Below are 14502 nucleotides of genomic sequence, written 5' to 3' on the forward strand. Positions count from 1 at the left end.
TGTGTATGTGTGTGTGTGTGTGTCTTTGTGCACTCTTTTGGCACACATGAGCATGCTTCAGCACACATGAATGAGGAAGATAGATACTAATCTTGAATGTCAGCCTTCACCTTCCACCTTGTCTGAAATAAGATATTTTGTTTGACATTGCTTGTGCCAGCCAATTGTCACCTGCTAATGAATGCTAAATATACACTACTTTCTTCCTCCCATTTCTTAACTTCATGAAAACAGAGATTGAGGGAATCCACTAATTAACCCAGTGTTTTGTGTGTTCTGCCTATATCAACTGGTATCCTCAGATTTGCATAGCAAAAGCCTTACCCACTGAGACATACCCTAGACTCAAATTGTTGCTATGGAAGTGATGGAACTGGGAATTACTGGGACAATGGGCTTTTAAAAATTGAACTAGGTCTTATTTTTGCCTACTCTTGAGTACCCAAATAACCTTGAAAACCTTATGTTAGGATATTTGGCCAATATGTGTGAGGTGTGTATTCAGATACCATAAAAATATTTTTTAAAAAAAGCAATAGTGAAAAAAAGAGAGAGAAGAAAGAACCCCTGCAAAAGAAACAACAACAACAAACAACAAACCCTAACTAAAAGGAAAAGGAGAAAGCAAAGCATCAATCAAAGAAACAAAAATATTGCAAAGCAAAGTAAGTAAACAAAGAAAAACAGAAGCAAGAGTAGATCTCAGACTTAGTATTCAAGTTTTCCTTGACCTTACAATCCTTCATACTTTTGAAGCCATCTGCATACAGATGTTTACTGTTAATGAGAAGTTGCTTCTTCACTTGTGAAGTGAGCCAATTCAAGCCAGATTGGAGTATATAAACTGCTCTCTTGCCAGTTCATTAGCCCCAGGACCAAAGCCAGGGAGATCTCCATGGGGAGGGAAGGAGAGAGGAGAGGAGGAAGAGAAAGAAAGTGCACACACACTCAGAGACAGAGACAGAGACAGAGACCAGAGATGGGAAGAAGAGGGGGAGGAGAAGGAGGAGGAGCAAAAGAGGAAGAGGAGGAGGAGAGAGAGGGAGGAGTGAGAGAGAGAGACAGAGAGAGACAGAGACAGAGACAGAGAGACAGAGAGAGAATGAATGAATAATCCAGCATTTCTGGATTATATAAAAAAAAGAGCCTCTGGGTCATAGACAGCCCAGGTATGGTGCTGGAAAGTTCAGGGTTGGGGTGGGGTATGCAAGGTAGGGACTGAGTAGTGTTGGAAAAAATGCCAGGTCGTTTTGATGTGTAAAATGTACACCTCAGATGTTTATTCTTGGGTTTGAAACAGTTAATACAAACAAAACCAAAATAAGTCAAATATAAAATTTGCCAATTTCTTTTAGATTTGTGAATCAAGGATAAGTTTACAAATCAACATTTCTAAATGTATCCTTGCCTTTTCTTTGGACAGGAGCATTTCTGGATTAAAATTTTTGAGGTGGGTGGGTGACGCCATCACTCAATTGGGGGCCGTGCCTATCTACTGGAGGTGGTCTCTATAGGTTGTATCTCCTCTTTGTTGCATATTTCAGCTAATGTCATACCTGTTGGGTACTAGGAGTCTCTCTCTTCCCTGGAATCTGAAACTTTCTAGTGACTACCTTCAGTTTCTCATCCACCACTGTTACATATTTTTATTAAATTTCATGACCCTCTGTACTTCTCTCCTGTCCCTTCCAATACCTGATTTTGTCCCCTTTTTTTCCTTCTCCTCCTCTCTCCCTCCTAGGTCCCTTCCTCCTTCTATCTCCTGTGATTATTTTGTTAACCCTTCTGTGTAGGATTGAAGCATCCACACTTTAGTCTTCCTTCTTCTTAAGCTACATATGGTTTTTAGGTTTCATCGTGGGTATTCTAAGTTTTTTGGCTAATATCCACTTGTCCAAAGGAAATAAGGGACAAAAATAAAGCAGAGATTGAAGAAAGGGGTATTCAGAGACATCCCTACCTAGGGAACCATCTCATCTGCAGACACCAAACGCTCACACTATTGCTGATGCCAAGAAGAGCTTGCTGACAGGAGCCTGGTATGACTGTTCACTAAGAGGTTCTACCAGCACCTGACCAATACAGATGCAGATACTCACATCCAATAATTGGAATGAGCCTGGGGACCCCAATGGAAGAGCTGGAGGAAGGACTGAAGAAGCTGAAGGGGATTGAATCCCCATAGGAAGAACTATATCAACTAAAGAGACCACCAGAGCTCCCAGAGACTAAACCACCAAATGAATATACATGGAGGAATCCATGGCTCTGGATACATATGTAGCAGAAGATGGCCTGATCTGACATCAATGGGAAAGGAGACCCTTAGTCTTGTGGAGGTTTGATTGCCCCACTGTAGGAGGATGCTATTGTAGTGAGGCAGGAGTGGGTGAGTGGGTAGAAGAGCACCCTTATAGAGGCAAAGGAGAGGGGGAGTGGGTTCAAGGGATGGGGGATTGTGGATGGATAACTGGGAAGGGGGATATCATTTGAAATGCAAATGAATTAATTGATAAACAAATAAACAAGTAAATGTATCCTTGAATTTACAACCAGGGCACAATATGCTTTCCTCTTGTTTAATTAATTTCTTGCTTTGTCAATAATATCACATAGCTTATAATTTAGGGAATTAATGCAACCCTGTAATTTGGCTTTCACTGAAGAGGTAGATTTTCTTCCGTGTTTTATAGATTGTCAGCCATCAATGCTAAGTCTGTCAATACTTATTAAGTGCCAAGTGTAAGAAAAATGAGATGATATTAAAAAGTAGAGTTCAACTGCATTATACTGAAAACATTTATTTCACCATGGTATCTTGACAGAATGTAACCTTTACTCCTATCAATACCATACTTAGCTCTTCTTTGTTCAAAATCTAAGGAAATTTCTAGGATTTGGCGAACTGAATAGCTATCATTTAGTTTCAATTGCCGACTTCTTTGATCTAACATCCCTGTTATATTCATAATGAAGGGAATTGAATATTTTCATTAGAAACAGCTTTCTAGTGGGATTTTCTTTAATTCACCATATTTTTCTATAGTGTTTAAGCTGGACATTGCCCTGATCTAACTGTTCATGGCAATTAATGGCACTTTTATTCTGGACTAATGGATACTTTGTCCAAAACAGCATGGAAACCAAAGATTCTTAGAACATTTGCTTGTATCTGAAGTGATGTAACTTGAGTGCTGTCTTCTTTGGAGGCAGCAAGACATTTTTATTTAGGAAGTAGCATACTAAGCATCATAAGGAGCATGCACCTATTGCAGAATAGTTTTCCAGATCACAGCAGCCAAGTATCATCTGTTCAGCTATTCAGTTTACCCAATCCTAGAAAATTCCTTAGATCTTGAACAAAGAAGAACTAAGTATGGTAATGAAAGGGGTAAAGTTTACATTTTTTCAAGATACCATGGTGTAATAAATGTTCTCAGTATTATGCAGCTGAACTCTACTTCTTAATACCTCCTCATTTTTTTTGTACTCTTGGCCCTTATCTTTCTGCCTCCCTCATATGGGACTCATAGACACTGACAATCTCAAGTGGGCTAATAAAATTTATCTTTATAGGAGAAGCATAGAAATATACAAACATAAGAAAAAAGTAAATGAAATACATATTATAAGTTTATGATTAAAAGAAATTTTAATCCAGCAACATGGCTGCACTATAAGGGATCATATTTAAAGACCTTCTAGGTCTGTATGATATATCTGGAATGCATACACACCAGAAACCTTTATTCCCTCCAGCTGGAATATAGACATGACTTTAGTACATACTTTTCAGGTAAAATTAGTTTTTAGAAGCAAGAAGCCATGTTTGAAATGGTATTTAATTGAGGGACAGACAAAGTGGCTGAAAGATTGTATGGAGGCCAAAAGCTTCCAGTCCTAGGCCTAGGGATAGTAACAACAGAGAAATAAATACTCCTGGGTCTCATCTCTTTTCTTTATCTAAGTAAATAAAAGCTACATTCACATTTACAAAAATCTCATACTCTGAACCCCAAATCAAGAAAATATAAACTCTCAGAATAAAATCAGACTGTTTTTGGAAAGAAAAGTTGATTGCCTCTTAGGAACAATTCCAAATCAACCTCCACAAATAAATTTACAGTACTTTAGTTGAACTTATGAGAAAAAAATAAAGACACTAATAAGAAAGAATTATATCATTAGAGACAAATATTTTAGTAATTATAACAAAATATAGATAATTTTACATACTAAATGATGAGATATTCTATGTAAACACACAACAAATACTGTTTAAGTCTCCACCCTCACAGAGGAACATAAAGAAAATATTCAGTTTTGTCATCACATTGAGGAACAGCAGAAATATTCTCATATGGGAAAGCACTGAGTTTGCTCGTTGGTTTTTTACTTTAATAATTTTAGAAGATTTATAAGTCTTTGAAATATAATAGAAGTTATTATAATGAAAGGGGTCCAGTATTAGAGTATCATTGTAACACAAAATATAAACCATGGGAAATTGTATTACATCATTAGAAGATTCTGGAAAAAAAATTTCAATGACAGTTAAAGATGTAAATTAGGAAATTGTTGGTGTAAGAGGTTTATTGTAGAGTGATTATTAACATAGAGCATAGAAGTTAATATTTAAGGAAGCAATATCATCACATTTTTGTACTAAGAAAAATATAGGGAAGGTCAAGGGAACTTTGCGAAAATGAGGTTAAAAAATAATTAGTAATGTAGCAGTTTTTAAATGAAACATTTTAAAATTATTATAAGCATGAATTTTCTTAATTAAAGGATTAAAATTAGCATGTAATTTGCATGCTGAATTACCACATAGTGGTAGGGTGAGGGACTGCAAAAACAACAGCAACAATAGCAAAGTGTTTATGTAATAAATAAATGAGAGTAAAATTAAAATTATCAGACTTGTTAAAAAAGCAATACTATCTGTGGGAAACAATCAGAATAAAATTACCTTTGTAAATGATTTTATTTTATTAAATTTAAAATACTACTTTTAAAAAATTAATTACAAAATAAATCATTAATTTTAAGTCAAGTTGATACATGAATACTGAATTTTATTATAAATTAATTACAAGTGGAAAAGACATAATTATATCATAATTTTCATATAAAGTTTATGGCTACAGTTCAGTTCATCTTCACAGAATCTCTCATGAATTCAATTAAGTTATTAGCCAGGCTTCTTTTTTCTGTTGCCTTGTCTTGGAGTATGCCCAGTGATAAATTTAGTGATATAACTGCTGGCTGGTTTCTAAAAGATACAACACATTGTTTTAAGTGAATACCACATGAATCTTCATTCATTATGACACTTAATATAGTTTCAATATCAGTTGTGTATATTTTAGTACAATCCCAGTGAAAATTCTCGTTGTATTATTAATTACATGGTTTATAAGGAAGTACAAAATATCTAGATTGGCCTTATTAATTTTTAAATCATTGACTCTCTAATCTTTTTATTTAATTGAGAGTAGATTCTTCTCTCATACAATAGCATCCCAACCACAGTTTTCCCTCTCTCCACTATTCCCAGATCTTCCTCCCTTCTTCTCTTCCCTAGATTAATTCTCCTTCCACTTCCCATCAGAAAAGAGCAGGTCCTTAAGAGACAACGAAATAGGAAAATGAAGAAATACACTAAGACAATGGAAAAGCCCTAGTATCTAGGCTGGACAATGCAAAACAATAGGAGGGAAGCAGTCCCAAGAGTAGGCACAAGAATCAGACACATCTGCTCCCACTATTAGGAGACCCACAAAATCATCAAGACAAAAGCCATAAACATTAAAATTGGGCTCATAAGACTAAATTGTGCAATTCCTGAAATAAACCAGAATATGTATCACTTTACACAATAGTAAGACATTTGTACTAAAGCAGATTACCTTGAAGTTTTACAGTCACAAAGTAGAGGACACTGGTTGTTATGAGGAAAGGCATAATTGGTCTTTTTGATACTTCTCAAGTTCTTTTAAAGTGTCTATTTTATAAATCCTTTTTTAGTAGTAACTGTAATGATATTAGTAAAACAATTAATATTTACTCATCCCTTGTTTTATGCCAAATCACTAATTAGATGTTTAGTGGAGTAATTATTTTAATCATCACAATAAGACTGTGAGGTTGAGGTTGCTGTTTTTGATTTGTTTTTGAACTAATTGGGCAACTGTGACTAATGAGATTTAAGAGACATCCAATGCTTCTTTAAGTTCTGAAAAATTAAACACCCAAGTCTATTTGAAATACAATATTCTATCTTTAAAAAAAATCTTCTTACTACCTGTTACTTATTTTGTTGCAACAGCAAAATTCTTGACCAAAGCACCCTAAGGAAAGAAGGATTTATTTTGAATGACAGTTCTAGAAAAGTGTGTCATTTTGGGGAAATCATGGCTTCTGGAGCTTGTGATAGCGGATTTTGTTGCATCTGTAGTTATGAAAATGAAAAAAATAAGTAAGTTCAGCTACCTGCATCCCTTACATTCAGTCTGTAATGACAGACCATGGGATGGCCATTCCCATAACAACTTTGGTCTTTGCAAGTCCACTAATCTTGGATGAGAGGCTAAGGAATGGCCATGCCCATGCTCAAGCTGCTCCTTTTTTTTTTTTTTCTTTTTTGAAATATTTTATTCAATGTTTCATTTTAGGTACTTACTCTTTCTCAAAGGAAAAATTTTTAGAGAAAGTTTCAACTTTATAGAAGGATCTATAGTATTCAGAAGGATTTTTCAAAGATTGGTTGTTGGCTTAGGAATATTTTTTCTTTTTTTATTAGATATTTTCTTTATTTATATTTCAAATTTTATCCCTTTTCCCCATTTTCCCTTTGAAAACTCCCTATCCCACCTCCCTCCCCCTGCTCAGTAACCCACCCACTTGTACTTCCCTGTCCTGACATTTCCCTACTCTGGGCCCTTCACAAGACCAAGAGCCTTCTCTAATTGATGTCCCACAAGGCCATCCTCTGATACATATGCCACTGGAGCTGTGAAACCCTCCATGTGTACTCTTTGGTTTGTGGTTTAATCCCTGAGTGCTCTGGGGGTACTGGTTGGTTTTATTGTTGTTCCTCCTATGCAGCTGCAAAACCCTTCAGCTCCTTGGGTCCTTTCTCTAGCTCCTCCATTGGAGACCCTGTGCTCAGTCTGATGGCTCTGTCCATTCACCTCTGTATTTGTCAGTCACTGGCAGAGACTCTCAGGAGACAACTATATCAGGTTCCTATCAGGAAGTACTTGTTGGCATCCACAATAGTGTCTGGATTTGGTAACTATATATGGGATGGTGCCCCAGGTGGAACAGTCACTGGATGGCCTTTCCTTTGGTTTCTGGATTGTCTCTCTATCTATTACCATGAGTATTTTGATCCCCTGTCTAAGAAAGACCACAGTATCCAGAATGTGGCCTTCCTTCTTCTTGAGCTTGTGGTCTGTGAATTGTATCTTGGGTATTCTGAACTTCTGGGCTAATATCCACTTATCACCGAGTGCATACCATGTATGATCTTTTATGATTGAGTTACATCACTAAGGATTATATTTTCTAGTTCTGTCTATTTTCCTAAAAACTTCATGAATTCAACATTTTTAATAGCTGAGTAGTAGTACTCCATTGTGTGAATATACCAAATTTTCTGTATCCATTCCTCTGCTGAAGGACATTAGGGTTCTTTTCAGTTCCTGACTATTATAAATAAGGCTGCAATGAACAGTGGAACATGTGTTCTTATTACAAGTTGGAGCATCTTCTGGGAAGACCAAATGGATCAAGGACCTCGATATAAAACCAGATATACTGAAACTACTACAACAGTAAGTGGGGAAGAGCCTCAAAACATGGGCACAGGGGGAAATTTCGTGAACAGAACACCAATAGCTTATGCCCTAAGATCAAGAATAGATAAATGGGACCTCAAAAAATTGCAAAGCTTCTTTAAGGCAAAGGACGCTGTTAATAGAACAAACAGCAAGAAATAAATTGGGAAAAAAATCTTTACCAACTCTTTATGCAATAGAGGGCTAACAGTCAATATATACAAAAAACTCAAGAAGTTAGACTCTAGAAAACCAATTAACCCTACTAAAAATGGGGTACAGGGCTAAACAAAGAACTCTCAAACAAGAAATATCAAATGACTGAAAAGCACCTAAAGAAATGTTCAACATCCTTAGTCATCAGAGAAATGCAAATCAAAACAACTCTGAGATTTCACCTCACACCAATCAGAATGGTTAAGATCAGAAACTCAGGTGACAGCAGATGTTGGAGAGGATGTGGAGAAAGAGGAACACTCCTNCATTGTTGGTGGGATTGCAAGCTGGTACAACCACTCTGGAAATCAGTTTAGAGGTTCCTCAGAAAATTGGACTTAGTACTACTTGAAGACCAACCTATGCCTTTACACACCAACTGTTGGGCACGCGGGAATGAGGAATAAAAGGACTGGGAGAAAACCCACATACTGCCAGAGTTCTGGTGCTTTGGGTGGGTGGACATGAAAGACTGCTACATGCTTTCTAAGTGGCCCCTGGTGGGTGTCTGTATGTGGGAAGCCACTGGACACCAGCTTGATAGGTGGTGGACAAGGGGCCCATCTTACCTACCATGTTCTCAGTCTCAAGCATCCTAGACACTGCTAGACACCTGGGAAGAGCTGATAACAGAATGGGGACCCTGAGGGCAGCTCAATCATCCCTGGAGCCAAAGGGAGGACAAGGCAGGGGGAGAGGGAGGAGCTGGGTGATTCCCATGCAGGGAAGAGTTCTTGGTCTGGTCCATGCCTGGAGAGCAGGAAGGCCTTTCTGTGGGAGATTAGACTTCACAAGGCTCTTTAGGGGAAAGCCTATCCCTTAGTTCAAGCACAATGGGCCTTGATGAGCAGAGACAGTTGATGGTTTTAGAGCTTTATTGTAGAAAAGCAGGGGGAAAGAGAGAAGGTAGAAACAGGGGGAGAGGCCTGCCATGGCCACATGGAGAGAGGCAGATGGGAGGGAGAGAAGGAGGGCTAGAGAGTAAGAAAGGTGAGAATTTAAAGAGAGTGAGGAAGGGCCAAGCATCCCCTTTTATAGTGGGCTGGTCTATCATGTAACTGTGAGGAGGAACATACTTACTATAGTCAGGTAACTACTGGGGTGGAGTCTAGCCAGAATGCCAGAAGCTTGGGATATTGTCTGTGTGACTTATAGTCACAGAATTATGAAATTCGTGGCTTTGTGGTGTCAGGCACCTGCCTCTGGGAACATGGCTTGTTTTCTGTCCTTGTAGAGTTTTCTGCTGGGTTGCTGGATCAAGCCTCATTCAACCAAAATAAGCTGCCTTTCACAGTCCCACAATCAACTAGCCTTTGATTGAATGCCACAGGTTGTTCTTGCCTACCTGGTAAATCTGGGCTGTTTCGTGTCAAGTAGCTTATCAAGATAATATCTTTTAGACATGCCCAGAAGAATCTTGACTTATGGGCAGTATTCCAACCTGTAAAGTTGATATTAGCCATCACATTTGCTAGCAATACTGTGGCTATAACTGTGATGGACTGACTAAACAATATTAGATGATGTGTGGCAACATTGTTTTTCAAATGGACAACAAAAACAATAACAAAAATGGATATATTAATGTGGTCATTTGTAGCCAGTGTGTTGTCATTCTTAGGAATGTTTTCTCTCACACAGAGATATTCTTGAAATTATCAGAAATTAATATTAGTAACCACAATTTAGATGGCTAAGTGGTGGGTAGGTAATTGTCATTTGTTTCTGAAATAAACTCTTCTCTCACAGCTTTAATTTTTTTAAAATTTACTATTGAGAAGCAATGTCATTTTAATGATGAGCTAGATATTTTTCTCTCTTGCAAACTGTCAGCCATAGGGACGTGGATATGATTCAATGATTAAAACACTGTGTGAGCTATTACAAGGCTCAACACTTTGTTTACAGGACACCAGTATGGTGGTTCACAACCAACTGTAACTCCTGTGCCAGTGGATTTACTATCCTTCTCTAGACACTATGAGCATCTGTCCATATTTGGCACATAGATATTACACAATAACATATACACCGACAAACACCCTTCCCTCTAAGACATTAAATTCATTCAGGTAACTAGATATTTGAAAATGTAACCTTTTAACCTATTCCCATGAATTTTACGTGGATATAAGATCTGTTTTTGTGAATGAAAATAACATTTTAATATACAGTGTTTCTTGTGATATTCAAGCTAATGTGAACTCAAGTAAGAAAGTAAACCTTTCTGAAGCAAAAGCAGAGTATATTGTGCTTTTTTTTGAATTCTTTTAAAATATTAAGAGGTGATAATACAAACAAGTAAGCCAAAAACTCATTATCCTTTTTTGGCAGATTGAAAAGAATATTTTAACTCTAATATACACAAATACTCTAACTTCCTATGGTCAAGATAGGTGTACTGTATGTATTGTTTCAATTGAAAGAGTGAATAGTCCCAAGCCCAGTTCCAATTTTCTTTCCAATGCATTATATCTATTTGACATGAAAATAAGATAATATATAATGAATTAAAATTTAATAGAATTCCTTAAATAAAGTTTCAGGATGGTATTACTAATATGACATTTGAAGGTAAAAAATTCCCTGTGTACAGTAGTTTAAATATGCTTGGCCTAGTGAGTGGCACTATTAGGCGGTATGGCTTTCTTTGAGTAGTTTTCCGTCTTGTTGGATGAAGTGTGTAACTTTGTGGTGTGCTTTAAGACCCTCCTGAGAACAGTTGCCTGAGAACAGTCTGCCCCTGGCTTCCTTTGGATGAAGTTGTAGAACTTCCAGCTCCTCCAGTACCATTCCTGCCTGGACTCTGCCATGTTTCATGCCTTGAATACACTGACCCTCAGAACCTGTATGCCAGTTCCAATTCAATGCTGCCTTTTTATAGTTGCTGTAGTTATGGTGTCTCTTTATAGCATTAGAAACCTAACCCAAACAATGTCTTTGATGATATTAAGCATTAATATATTTTTCTGTTCTCATACCTGCCCTGAATTTCCATTCCAATATTTTAAAATGACCTTAAAATTAGCATGTCATTACTAATTTTTATTCTCATTCTCACAAAATCCTAAGCTGTCATGATTAATAATTAAACTAGCTTCCTCATTTTGTAGAAGTTATTAGCATAGATTAAGCCATAGCTTTTTTCATCATAGATAATGAGCCAATGTAATTTATCAAACATTTCTTCAAAAATATCACTGTTGCCTCAGTCTCCTTAAGTTCATGTGAGCATTATGTTCTTGGTGTTCTCCATTCCTCCTACCTATTAAATTATTTCTACCTCCTCTTTGAAAAGAGTTCCCAGAGCTCTGAGAGGGCGGATTTGTTGTGGATGTCCCATTTAGATTGATTGTCCCAAGATTTCTCGGTATGTGCCTATTGTTTGGCTATAGGTCTCTGTATTTGTTCTTATCTGTTATGGAAGGAGGCTTCTGATGGTGGATGAGCAAGGCCCTGATCTATAAGTATAGCAGAATACCAATAGGACTAATTTTATAGCTGGTCTTTTTACATAAGAGTAGAATTTGGTTATCCCCTTGGTTTCATCTCAGGGTCTTGGTCTCCCAAGCAGTGTTGGAGATGAATTCTGTCTTTGTGCCATAGGCCTTAATCCAATTCATATGTTGGTTGGTTACTCCACATGCTTTTGCGACCATTGCACTACCATATCTTGCAGGTGTGGCACCATTGTAAATAGGCAAGTTTGTGGCATGGTTGGTCTTTAATTTTCTCCCTTAGCAGCATGTAAAGTACCATTTGTACCAAAACATTAGCATGTGAAGGTAAAAGCTCAATGTAGGCACCATCTTCAATTATCCACATTCAAAGAGTTGTGTAGGTGTTTTCTATACCATTTAGTTTGTTGAAAACAACCAGCAATCCTGACAGTAGTCTTGGTTCTTTGGTGAGTCTCATGTGATCCTTTTAGCCAATAAATCAATTCAATATAATACTGGGAACTTGATTTGGTGATGGATGTCATTTATACCTCTATATTCCCCATTATTAGTCAGTTTTATTTAGGTAGCCTTCATAAGTGTAAGTATTTTAGAAAGCTTCTACTGTGTCAGTTTCCCATACTACCTTTCAACTAGCCTTTAATTGTACTTTCTGTCCCCATATGCTCCCTACACCCCCTTCTCTCTCTCTCTTCACACTACTTTATGTTCAACTTTCTATACATCCATACCAATTTATTCTATTTGCAGTTTCCGGCAAGATCTTCTACCCTGCCATCTCGTTGTTCATTACTCTTTTGGTTCTATGATTTGTATCATGATTATCACTACCTTAACAATTAATATCCACATATAAGTGAATACATACCATATTTGTTTTTCTGAGTATGGGTTATCTCATGTAAGATATGCATGATTTTTCTTCTAGTTCAACCTATTTAGCTGCAAATTTTATTCATTTTGAATAGCTAAGTTTTATTTCATTGTTTAGCTTAGCATATTTTCTGTATTCATTCATCAGCTGAGAGATATCTAGGTTATTTCTTAATTCTGTCTATGATGAATTGGACAACAATAATCATGATTGAACAAGGATCTTTGTGGTAGAATAGAATGTCATTTGGGCATATGGCCAAAGTGGTATTTATGAATTTTGATGTGGATTGAGCTCTACCTTCCTAAGGAACTGGAACATGGATTTCCACAGTGTCCATAAAAGTTTGCATTCACACTAACAAAATAGATGCGTGTAAACTATGTTTAAAATGAACTAGCGACCTTCAGTGTTTCATAATAAAACTATTTCTTAGAATTAATACTTGTATTTATCAGTGCCTATATTTATTATAATAGGGAACAAAATTGTGTATAAATGGTAATAAGGGTGAATATTGACACACTTAATGTTTTCTTCATTCCTGGACACAAACATTCCACTGGCTGGAGTCAGAAGCACCATGTTTTTCTATTGCTTTGTGCAGGGAACCATGAAGTTTGCTACTTTGAGAAGAATGCATCACAGATTTTTCAGGTTAGAGTCCATTGCTCCTGGGGCACAATGTGCCTTCTAGTTTCTGAGAAAATGATACACCTCCTCAGGCAGTGACACATACAGACCAATTTGTGTTTCCCTGTATGTTCCCTTAGTACTCAAGGAAGCATGGAAGCTTGACAGGCCAATTGGTCTTAGACAATAATCTCATGTACCCTGAATGGTTTGTAAAGTTATCTGTATCCTGGCAAATACAATGGTTTTGATCCTGGCAGTTGCCATTATATTCTGTTTTTGATAAATGTATAAAAGGCTTGATTGCTCACAATAAAATTGTCACAGTGTCATTTGTGCTGTGGCCCCTCCATCCGGCCTGATTTAATTCATCATAGCAATATCAAGAATATGGCCATTCCCAAGGTTATTCCCATTTCCATGTCCCAGCTTTAGGATCACAAGCACTTAGTGCAACACTTGGCCTAGTAAATAAGCATGCGTTCTTACAGCTTTGACATATGTATTTCTTCCTAAACTGGGATAACCAGTTTTTAAAAACATATTAGCTGCTAAGCTGTCAACTTTTTAAAATGTTGTTAAATACCTAACACCTAAGATATTCCATATCCTAGGCATCTCATGGTCATGTGAAGGACATCTCAGGTTACATATATGCTTTGCTTTTAGATTAAGCTTCCTTGCTTAATGCAAATGAATGTGTGACAGTTTTTCACTAGACCTAATAATAGAGTCCATAAACGATGGCAGAGGATGTGGCTTAGGAGCTGCTTCTTTCTTTTCAGGTTAACATAGACGACCATGATGCGTATTTGAACATCTGTCTGAAATGCTACCTTTACAAATTTGATAGGAAAAACTCATCAAAAATGTAAGATTCTAAAACTTCATTTGTACATTTAATACAAATGTATAATTTTATACAAGCATAGGCTGTTTTAGTTTGTAAAATGTATAGCAACATATTTTTATTTCTTGTGAATATCAGTACAAAACACCAAAATCATTATTTAAGCTAGAAATGACTGGGAAGTCAGTGTGGGTAATGAGATGATGAAATGAGAGACAAGGAATGCATTCTGATGATTTCTTCTGCATGTTTAAAAATAACTGAACATATCAATTTGTTATTGGATGATACAACACTTGAATTATTTTTCCTGGTGCACCCATGTTATTATCTTTTATTTTCTAAGCACTTTAAAGACTTAATCCAAAGTGGTGAAAAATACACTATTTAAGTTGACTTCCTTATAATGTGTAAGAATAATTAGTAAGGGCAGGTAAATGAATGACAAGTTGCAAATATTTTGAAAATAGAATAAAGCATCATTTTCAAGCTTAATGTCAACAGGATTGTAGGTGTGCATATTTGTGCATGTCTCTATGTGTGGTATGTGTGTGTATGGGCTCATATATGAGCCCATACTCTCTCTCTCTCTCTCTCTCTCTCTCTCTCTCTCTCTCTCTCTCT

Source organism: Mus caroli, chromosome 4, assembly GCF_900094665.2.
Source record: "Mus caroli chromosome 4, CAROLI_EIJ_v1.1, whole genome shotgun sequence".
NCBI lineage: Eukaryota > Metazoa > Chordata > Mammalia > Rodentia > Muridae > Mus > Mus caroli.